A 10,474-nucleotide genomic window follows, 5' to 3' on the forward strand; every position below is an offset into this window, starting at 1 on the left:
GTGACTGGGGAAGCTGGGCGTGGGGGGCTTGGCCGCCTGTGCTTCTGGTCTTGACCCTCCCCTTCAAATTAGGAATGAATCAGCAACCTAAGGTCAGTGTGTATTTATTTAATAACGATGGCATGATATGATGGTAGAGTCCCCTTTGCTGTGGATATGACCTAGTTTGTCACCAGAAAATATGGAAGCTGAAAGTTAAAAAAAAAAGCAGAGACTGCAAGGAAATGAGGCCGAGGACTGACTGGGCCATAAAGGTGCTCAGGCATCAGGGCCGCCAGTGAGATTAATGGGCCTAGACCCCAAGCGCTGACCCGCTCTCACCTCCGTGGGCCAGCGCAGATGGGGGCCGTCTGGGGACGGCTGGCTTAGGCTGGGAGGTGGCCAAGGAGGAAACGTGTCCAGCACCTCCCTCTCCTGCTAATATCCTCCGGGTGTGGTGTCTCTGGGGCCCAGAAGTTCGCTCTCGGTGGTTGCATTAAGCAACTGGATCGTCATCGGGCTCTCGAATATTCATGACCAGGGAGGGGTCATCTGAGGAGAGGCGCTGAGAATCCTTGAAACACAGTCCTGAACGAGATGATGATTTCAGCTTCTTCCCCCCAGATATTAACTGCAGCTGCTCAGAGGTGGTAAAACGAGCGAGATTTCATCTCTTCCTTGTCCCACCCTCGGGACACAGAGGCGGAACACCGGATGGGGGAGGAGTCTGACAAGAAGAGAGAGACTGTGCAGGAGGCAAGAGAGCGACGGGACGTGCGACTCGGGCCCCGAGCACGTGTGCGTGGCCCCTCAGTCGTGTCCGACTCTCTGCGGCCCCGTGGACTGTAGCCCACCAGGCTCCTCTGTCCATGGGATTCTTCAGGCAAGAATGCTGCAGCGAATTGCCATTTCCTTCTAAAGGAGATCCTCCTAACTCAGGGACCGAACCTGCGTCTCCTGCTTGGCAGGCTCTTCACCGCTGAGCTACCAGGAAAGCTGGTAACTGTCTTTACTCCTCACGCGTGGAAGGAGCTTCTCACTTTTACAAATGAGGATGCAGAGGGAGTAGGAAACCCACCTGGAATCACACAGGATTTGAGTGGGTGGCTTTGACCCAGTGCTCCTTCTCGTACACAGGTCCGGCCTGCAGCTCTGGTGTCACTGAGAAGATGGTGTCCCAGTCCAGAGCCATTGCCCGCCTGAGGGATGGCCGTTGACAGAGAACAATGGCTTTAACCTCATGGAGGATGCCTTCTGGAGGCTGGTGACAGCTGCACCTGGTTTCTGCAGAAAAATACATGAAGCCGCAGGCGGTCACATGCTCCGTGGTTCCGCCCACGGCTTCAGGGTGTTCCTGGGTGTCCCAGATGGAAGCGCGGCCGGAGGGGTGCCAGTGGAGCACTTTCTCCCCAGCCTGGTGTGTTGCCGACTCCTTCCAGGCAGTCCGCGGACACAGAGCAGTTAGAGACCTGATGGGCCAGTGTGAGAGGAAGCAGTGTGACCCAAAGTCAGGGGGCCCCAGGGGACCCCTAAGGGCTTGTCACTCCAGACTCATGCTGTTTCCTGTGTTCCGCCCCTCCCCGGGTGAGAACCCGGCTTCACCTTTGCCCCGCGAGGTGCGGGGAGGCTCCTGCCTTTTGCGTCTCACCCCCACACCCTCTCCCGGCCTCAGAGGAGGACCTTTCCTCCTCAGTATCTCAGGACTCCTTCTTCTCTCTTCCCCCAGACCCTTTCTCATGATCTCCATTCTCCCACGTGGTCGTCAACCTCCTCGATTCAGAAAGCTGGCAAGGAAGGTGAGCTGCCAACCACAGATGGGCCAGGACATGGGAGACCCCACTTGGGTTTTGGCAAAGGGGCTTCTGCTTTCCAAAAGCAGCGGCATTGCCTGTGGTTACGCGGCCTCTTGTGTCTCAGTTTCCCCATCTGTAAAATGGGTCAATGTCAGTTCTAACCTTATAAGGTTGTTACACACCTGCAAAGCAAGGAGCACAGTACCTGGAGCACAGGACTCACGACACACCCAGGAGCTGAAGTCACTCCAGCCCCTGTGTCCACAAAAATCAGGTGATGGGGTCCTGGGGCTGCAAGGGGGTCTCCAGTAAATAAACCCCTTGTTCCCTGGGCTCTGAACAAGCCAAGTGAGACCAATGAGATAGCAAAGCATCTCCCTTGTTCTCCATGCCCCCAAAGTCCATCCCACCACCTCCCAGGAGTATGCAGAGGCCAGGAACGAGGATGAGGGATGGGCACTGCTCTCTGCTCCGTCCTGCCAGCCCCAGGCCTGCGTGGCTCCCGTGGCCTGAGATGTGTGTATGTTTGTGATCATCGAGTCGGCTTTGCCATCTGGTTAAGCCCATCAGCGGAATCGTCTATGTGGGCTTTGTATAGAGACGCAGTCTCTGTTGCACTTGGGTTGTTTTTCCAAATCAAGTTCTTTGAGAGTCTCCATCTACTTGGTTTGCTTGTGGTCAGTAAGTCAGGAACACAGGCAGAGGCCAAGGGCGTGCTCCCCACCAGGTCCCCACAGGGCAGAGCACAGCCACTTGTACCCTGAGGATGGAAGGGAAAGGCCCCCCACTCCTAGGGGAAGCCCTGGCGCAACACAGCAGCTGACAGGGCAGTTTCTCCTCCCGCGCGGCCCTCGTGCGTGGTTGCAGCGGCCCCATAGCTTCGCTGCCCTCCTGTGCCGGCGGGTGCCCCGAGAGCGCCAGGGCACCTGCACCCCCAGTGACTTGGCTCAGCATCCGCCTCTGATTGGAAATGTCTGAAGCCTGAGAGCCAATAACGAGGGCTTCTTGGCTTCAGCTACCTCCAATTTAGTTTTTCAGCAAGAGACAAGCATCTGTATTATTAATGAAATCAAGATTTGGGCATAAAAGGCATACTTCCAGCTGACTCCTCAGTTTAGTTCAGTTCAGTTGCTCAGTGGTATCCGACTCTTTGTGACCCCATGGACTACAGCATGTTAAGCTTCACTGTCCATCACCAACTCCTGGAGCCTGCTCAAATTCATGTCCACTGAGTCCGTGATGCCATCCAACCATCTTATCCTCTGTCATCCCCTTCTCCTCCTGCCTTCAGTCTTTCCTAGCATCAGGGTCTTTTCCAATGAGTCAGTTCTCATCTTTTGGCCAAAGTATCGGAGTTTCAGCTTCAGCATCAGTCCTTTCAATGAATATTCAGGACTGATTTTCTTTAGGATGGACAGGTTGGATCTCCTTGCTATCCAAGCGACTCTCAAGAGTCTTCTCCAACACTACAGTGCAAAAGCATCAATTCTCAGCTTTCTTTATAGTGCTCAGCTTTCTTTATAGTCCAACTCTCACATCCACACATGACAACTGGAAAAACCATAGCTGACTCCTGCTGCTGCTGCTGCGAAGTCGCTTCAGTCATGTCCGACTCTGTGCGACCCCAGAGACGGCAGCCCACCAGGCTCCCCCATCCCTGGGATTCTCCAGGCAAGAACACTGGAGTGGGTTGCCATTTCCTTCTCCAGTGCATGAAAGTGAAAAGTGAAAGGGGAGTCACTCAATCGTGTCCGACTCTTCATGATCCCATGGACTGCAGCCCACCAGGCTCCTCCACCCATGGGATTTTCCAGGCAAGAGTACTGGAGTGGGGTGCCAATAGCTGACTCCTGGCCTTACATAAATACAGTCCACTCAAAGGAATGCAACAGACTTGGAAAACCATTAACACTCCTCACAGAAAGAAGATTACGTTTGATCATATGTAAAGAGCTCCTACAAATCAAAAGCAAACAGAAACCACCCAGCATTAAAAGGGATGATGAGCGTCGTCTCGAGCTGTGCTGGTCACCTGCTGGGGTGGCCACTCCTGGGGCCCCATCCCAGGGCCCTGGGTCTGCTCACGTCATCACCTCCGCGTGGACTTGTGCTTGGGGCAGGGCCCAGCCCCAGCGCCCTGGGATCTGGGCTCACCGTGGCCAGTCGCCCATAGACAGGATGGGTGAAGGACAGGTGATGTCACTTGTCCCATCCGCTGGGCGGGGGAGGGGGAGAGGAGGACAGGGGACTTCCAGGAAAAGAGCTTCCTCAACCTCAAAAAAGAGACGCCGCCAAGACAGGCCCCCTTTCCTGCTTGCTGTCACCATGGTGAAGCTGTGAGATCGGAAGAGGCCTCAGAGGTCTTAGACCAGGAGGGGAGATGGCTAAAGATGACAACGTCCCCAAGGTTGTCAGGGCAGAAAAACAGAAGGAACCAGGGCCTCCCTGCCATCACTGGGCTGCGGAGTTCACCAACCCAGGAGATTAGTTTATTTTTACTTAAAAAGTCGTGTCTACCTGTGATAAAGTGCATGTAACGTAGAATGTACCGTCGTGATGAACTGTTGCTTTCAAGTACACAGCTCAGCGGCATTAAGCACATTCAGGGTGCGGTGCAAGCCTCCCCGTCCTCATCTCCAGCACTTACTCATCTTCCCAGGTTGAGGCTCCGTCCCCATTAGACACTAACTCCCCATCGCCCCCCACCCACAGCCTCTTCTGCTTTCTGTCTCCATGAATCCGGCTCCTCCAGGGACCTTGTGTAAGTGGCATTGCGCTGTTTGTCCCTTTGCAACAGGCTCATCTCATTTCACATGACATCTTCTGGGTTCACCCACGTTGTAACATGTGTGAGAATTCCCTCCCTTTTTTAAGGTTGAATAACCTCCCACTGTTTGGTCGGACCACACTGAGTTTATCCCATTCATTCGTCGATGGGCATGTGGGTTGCTTCTGCCTTCCGGCCGCTGTGAATAATGCTGCTGTGAGCATGGATGAAGAAAGGTCTCTTTAAGTCCTTGCTTCAGTTCTGGGTATAAACCCAGAAGTGGAGTCATAGAATGATTCTATGTTTATGTATTTTTTTTTTTTTTGAGAGAAAGACATACTGTTTTTCAAAGCAGCTGCACCATGTTGCATTCCCCCATCTCCAGCTCTTTTAATATAAGAAGATATATTCCTTATCACTCAAGCCAGTTGAGCCATGGTTTTCCGTTCCTTGCTCCCCAAAGCACCCTAATTACTACAGTTAGGAATAGGCACTTTTACAGATGAGATATGATTGGCCAATTAACATATGAAAATATGCTCAGCCTAAGTAGTTACATCGGGAAGTGCAAATTGCAATAACTGATATAGTTTGTGGCCATTAGACTGATAAAGAGTAAAAAGATCGGTAATAGGTAACATCAGATCCACACAACCAAAGCTAGGGTTCTTCCAGCAGTCATGTATGGATGTGAGAGTTGGACCCTTAAGAAGACTGAACACAGAAGAATTGATGCTTTCCAGTTGTGGTGCTGGAGAAACCTCTTGAGAGTCCCTTGGACTGCAAGGAGATCCAACCAGTCCATCCTAAAGGAAATCAACCCTGAATATTCGCTGGAGAGACTGATGCTGAAGCTGAAGCTCCAGTACTTTGGCCACGTGATGCAAGGAGCCGACTCATTGAAAATGACCCTGATTCTGGGACAGATTGAGGGAAGGAGGAGAAGAGAGCGACAGAGGATGAGATGGGTGGATGGCGCCACTGACTCCATGGACATGCGTTTGAGCAAACTCCGGGAGATGGTGCAGGACAGGAAAGCCTGGTGTGCTGCGGTCCATGGGGATGCAAAGAGCCAGACCCACCTGAGTGACTGAGCACCGATAAAGTCAGTGAGGCTGTGATGCATGAGCTCTTGCACGCAAGTGGAGGAAGTGGTCACTAGAAAACATTTGGGGAAGGCAATTCGGTGTCACTAAAACCTCTTTTGTAAATTTTCACTGGAGTATAATTGATTTAAAATGTGTTTATTGTGTACAGCAAAGTGAATCAGCTATACATATCCACATATCCACTCCTTTTTAGATTCTTTTCTCATATGGGTCATTACAGGGTATTGAGTAGACGGCCCTGTGTTCAGCATCACTAAAAAGTTTAAGGTACCTACCCTTTAGTCTCACAATGCCAAGTCAAGCTGTATTGTAGGAACGCCAGTACAAACACACAGAGAAGTAAGGAGAAAGAAGCTGATGGTCTGGAGCAACGGTAATAGGAAAAAAATATGGGAAACCTTCCAAACTGCTTCCAAGAACTTGGTTAAACAAACCACGACGCAGTCACACTGTGGAAAACTACGCGGCTGTAGAAAGAATGCGTCTCACCACCAACTGTGCGAACACGGGAAAATCCCCGAGACAATCGGTTTTGAAAGCCCAGTGAACGTCAAGTCACAGAATAATGCAAATAACATAATTGCACTTACGTCAAACCTTATATCTGCACGCATGTACGTCTGTGTGTTTACACATATGCAAATTCGTAGAGAAAAGACCACGAAGGAACAGACTGCCGGGTGAACAATAGCTCCTCTGTCGAGAGAAAATGAGAGCTGGAAATGAGGAGAAACTTGAACTTCTCGTTCTACACTCTGTTCGAAAAACACTTTTTACAGTGTGTGGCTGCACTGTGCTATTTCCTTACAATGCAAGCCACTCATGTTCAAAATCAATATATGAAAGGGTTGTGTTGTGGAAAGAAAGGTTTTCATTGTAAGAGAGGTGGTTCGCCTGCCCCCTACTCCTCTGACGCCTGACCCCATTTCACAGATGCATGAATTTCCCTGCCAGTGAGGAAACAGCAGCAGCTCAGAGGCCAACCAAGGCAAGGCCAAGGCCTCCAATCTCTCAGCCTGGGAGCCAGAGAGGCCTGAGCACAGAGCTGCTTTCTGCAGCCCCCAGGCCTCCACCTGCACAAGCCAGACTCTCGCCCACCCACCCCCGTTTCTCCCTACCTGGTGGAGCCTACGGAGCCCTGGCCTCGGTGTGGAGCCGGCTGCCCCAGATCTGCGGGCTGCAGCCGCCTCAACCACGTGTCGGAGCCACGTTCCTGGCTGACTGCCTCGTGGCTGGAAATCCACCCTCTCTCAGTCTGGTTTGCTTTCAGAATCTCTGACAGCTCTGGGGGGCATCTTACCTTGTGGGAGGGGAGCTGAATTCAGGGGGTACACTGGGCTTTGTTCACCTCTGTCTGTGGTTCTTAACCAAGAGTTCCACAGGTGCAAGTCAGAAGGTTTGGGAACCTGGTATCAGGCAATCTCATGAATTTTATTTTATGTATTTCCATATCTTTCACAGCCCCTCCAGGGATGAGACCCAGCCCTGCCAATTTGGCAGTCGTGGACCTGGGCAATGTCTCTTAACCTTCCAAGCTTCAGCTTCCTTATCTGTGAAGTGGGGCTAGTGAGGCCTGGCTCACAGAGCTGCTGCAGGGATTAACACACAGCGTGAGTGGTGTGATCAAAGAGCCTGGAGCAACGGGAAGGGGCCCAGAAGAAGGAATGTCTTGACCCAGCCTAGGCATCCTGGAGGGCTTCTTGATGGAGGAGCAGAGCTGAGTTTTAAAGATAGTCTAATTACCACTGCTGTGTAAGTTTAAAAAAAAGACACCCCACGTTGAAATATATGCTGCTGCTGCTGCTGCTGCTAAGTCACTTCAGTCGTGTCCGACTCTGTGCGACCCCAGAGACGGCAGCCCACCAGGCTCCCCCATCCCTGGAATTCTCCAGGCAAGAACACTGGAGTGGGTTGCCATGTCCTTCTCCAATGCATGAAAGTGAAGAGTGAAAGTGAAGTCGCTCAGTCGTGTCCGACTCTTAGCGACCCCATGGACTGCAGCCTACCCGGCTCCTCCGCCCATGGGATTTTCCAGGCAAGAGTACTGGAGTGGGTCGCCATCGCCTTCTCCAGAAATATATGTTACCACGTGTAAAACAGACAGCTAATGGAAGCTCAACCCAGTGGTCTGTGACAATGCAGGGGGCTGGAATGGGGTGGGACGCGGGAGGGAGGTTCAAGACGGAGGAGACGTGTGTATACTTATGACGGATTCATGCTGATGGGCTGCAGAAGTCAGCACAACGTTGTAATGCAAGTATCTCCAATTGAAAATAAATTAAAAAAGTAAGTCTAGAGAAGAAAAAATAGAAGCACACTGAAACTTAGTAGCAGAACATAAGCGTTTCCTTAAGCTCATGGATCCGCAGGCCATCTCTGCTCAGTGTCTCACCAGGTGCTGGCTGTTGGCAGGGACCTTCCGTCCTGCTGGCTGGAGCACTCACCCAGGGCCTCCCTGTGGCCTCTCTGCACAGGCTAGCTGGGCTTCCTCGCCGTATGGCAGCTGTATACTCCCATATGCAAGAGAGAGCCTCCCAAGAGAACCAAGAGGGAGCTTTATGACCCTTTAAACCTCACCCCAGAAGTCACATAGTATCACCTCTGCCAAGGTCGTACACCCTCCAGATTCAAGGGGCTGGAATGTGGACTCCAACTCTAGATGAAAGAACCATTACTGTAAGGTCACATGAGGTGGGAGATGTCATTAGCAACAATATTTTGGAGAATAGAATCTGTCACAAAGGCCAGAGCAAATAGGAAATGTCTGTGCTAGACTAAGGGGAAAAGAATACATTTCCTGGACTGCCTGGGACTGTTGTTCAGGTCACACACTGCAAAAAGGCACCTAGCCGAGAGGGCAAGTGGAGCTGAAATCCATCCTATCCTCCATTCACTGAGCTCTGTGTTCATGCATGTATGAAGCTGCATCTGCGCAGAAGGACAGACTTTTCCTTTTCAGAGGGTGTTGTCCACTTGCTCAGGTGAGCACCCGCAGAGTTGAGTGCACCCAGAGAGGGACACTTTTCGAATACCCACATGGAGCAGTGGGGGTCCTGGGCAAGGTGAGCAGGAGAACTAGAGCCTGGAACAGGAAGGGGAAGGAGGGAGAGGAAGGAGAGGAGGGGAGGGAGGGGAGTGGTGGGGGCGGGAGGGGCCAAAGCTCAAGACTCAGGCTGAGGCCAGGGTCCTTGCCCCTCTTTCACCAACCCCCCACCCCTCCCCAAACACACACACCCAGGAAGTCATTTCCGTCTCCCTTTCGCATCCTCTGCCAGGATTCTAGTTTGCTCTGCTCCCAAATCCAGCACACCTCAAGCTCACAAAGAAGCCCCAGTGGGTCAATATGACATGGAGAAAACCTTCAACTCAGAAGAGGTGCAGGAGGCAGGACTTGGGCCAGACGCCAGGTGTCTCCAGCCTGTCCTGGAGAAGAGACGGAAAGAACCAGGACAAGAAGTCCCTCCTTAGACGGTTTAGAAGAGCATCCTGCAGGGGCTGAGGTGCTGAAGCAGGAGGCAAGGACTCCTAGCCGGATAGAACAAACATCCCGCTGCTTAGCATTTACTCACTCCCCCCCCCAAGTTTCCTTCTATGGAGATGGGGCTATTTTGAAGATGCTCAGCGCTATAAAAATAAAGCCAGAATCACATATCTGGGCTTCCGGAGAGACCGCAGTAGGAAACGTGGAACGCCAAAGCTATTTATACGGTGAGGGGGCGTTTGGGCAAGAAACTTACAACCGGCTTTTAGAATTAATTTAGCGCCTTGTCTGCTCTAAGGACATATGCTAGGTGTCTAGAATTATGACACCTCCAACACCGTACGTGTCTGTTTGATGTGGTCGGGCAGGATCGCGGGGCCTCCTGGCACACAGGCTCCGTGTGTCTGCGATGATCACGCCTCCCTGTGTGTGCGCACACCGCCTAGGCGTCTACAATCCTGGAGTTTTTGGAAACAAGTGGACATATGGCGTGTGTCTCAGATTTGGCAGTAGACACAGGAAATAAACGGTGTGTGCGATCCAGGGTGAGGCAGGGGGTGGCCTGTGCTGTCTTTGCTGTCTCGACACCACAAGATACGGCAGGTTCCCAGCTCAGAGGGGGCGTCCCCAGGCTTGGCCTCTGCACATCCTTCAGTCCGAGGTGGGGCCACTGGAACCAAGGGAACGGGCACCCCCCTTTTCCATAACTGGCAGCTCTTGGCCGTTTTCACCTTTGAAACACTAATAAAAAGGTGACGCAGAGCTAGAAAATCTGGATTAGCCAGAGACTCAGTCACTGCCCCAGCGGAGAGGCAGGGAGGCAGCCTCATGGCGACAGAGGTGGGGTCATAAGCAAGAACCCAAACCTGCTCCAGAAGGAACTGGGGAAAGCACTGATTGTCACCAACCAGGTGTGGACTCCTCACTGTCCCTGTGGTGCCCGGACACACTCAGGAGCCCCCAGACCCACCCCTACTTTCCCTGGAAGAGCCAGAAACAAACTACCTTCAGCCCTCAGCAAATATATATTTGGTACTCTCGCAGGAGGTGTTCATACGGAAGAGACAGGAGATCCGCATGCCTGTCCTCACGGAGCTGACGTTCTCATGGGGTGATGCAGTTGTATTGTCAGCCTCGGCTGCCGTGGCCAGAGACCACAGGCTGAGAGGCTTGAACAACAGACCTTCCTTTCTCACAGTTCTGAAGACTAGAAGTCCAAGGTCAAGGTGCCGTCAGGGTTGGTTTCTAGTGAAGCCTCTCTTCCTGGCTCACAGGTGGCTCCCTTCTCATTGTGTCCTCTGGGTGGCCTTTCCTCTGGACACCCAGAAAGAGAGAGATTCGGTGT

The sequence above is a fragment of the Ovis aries genome, chromosome 24 (assembly GCF_016772045.2).
Source record: "Ovis aries strain OAR_USU_Benz2616 breed Rambouillet chromosome 24, ARS-UI_Ramb_v3.0, whole genome shotgun sequence".
NCBI lineage: Eukaryota > Metazoa > Chordata > Mammalia > Artiodactyla > Bovidae > Ovis > Ovis aries.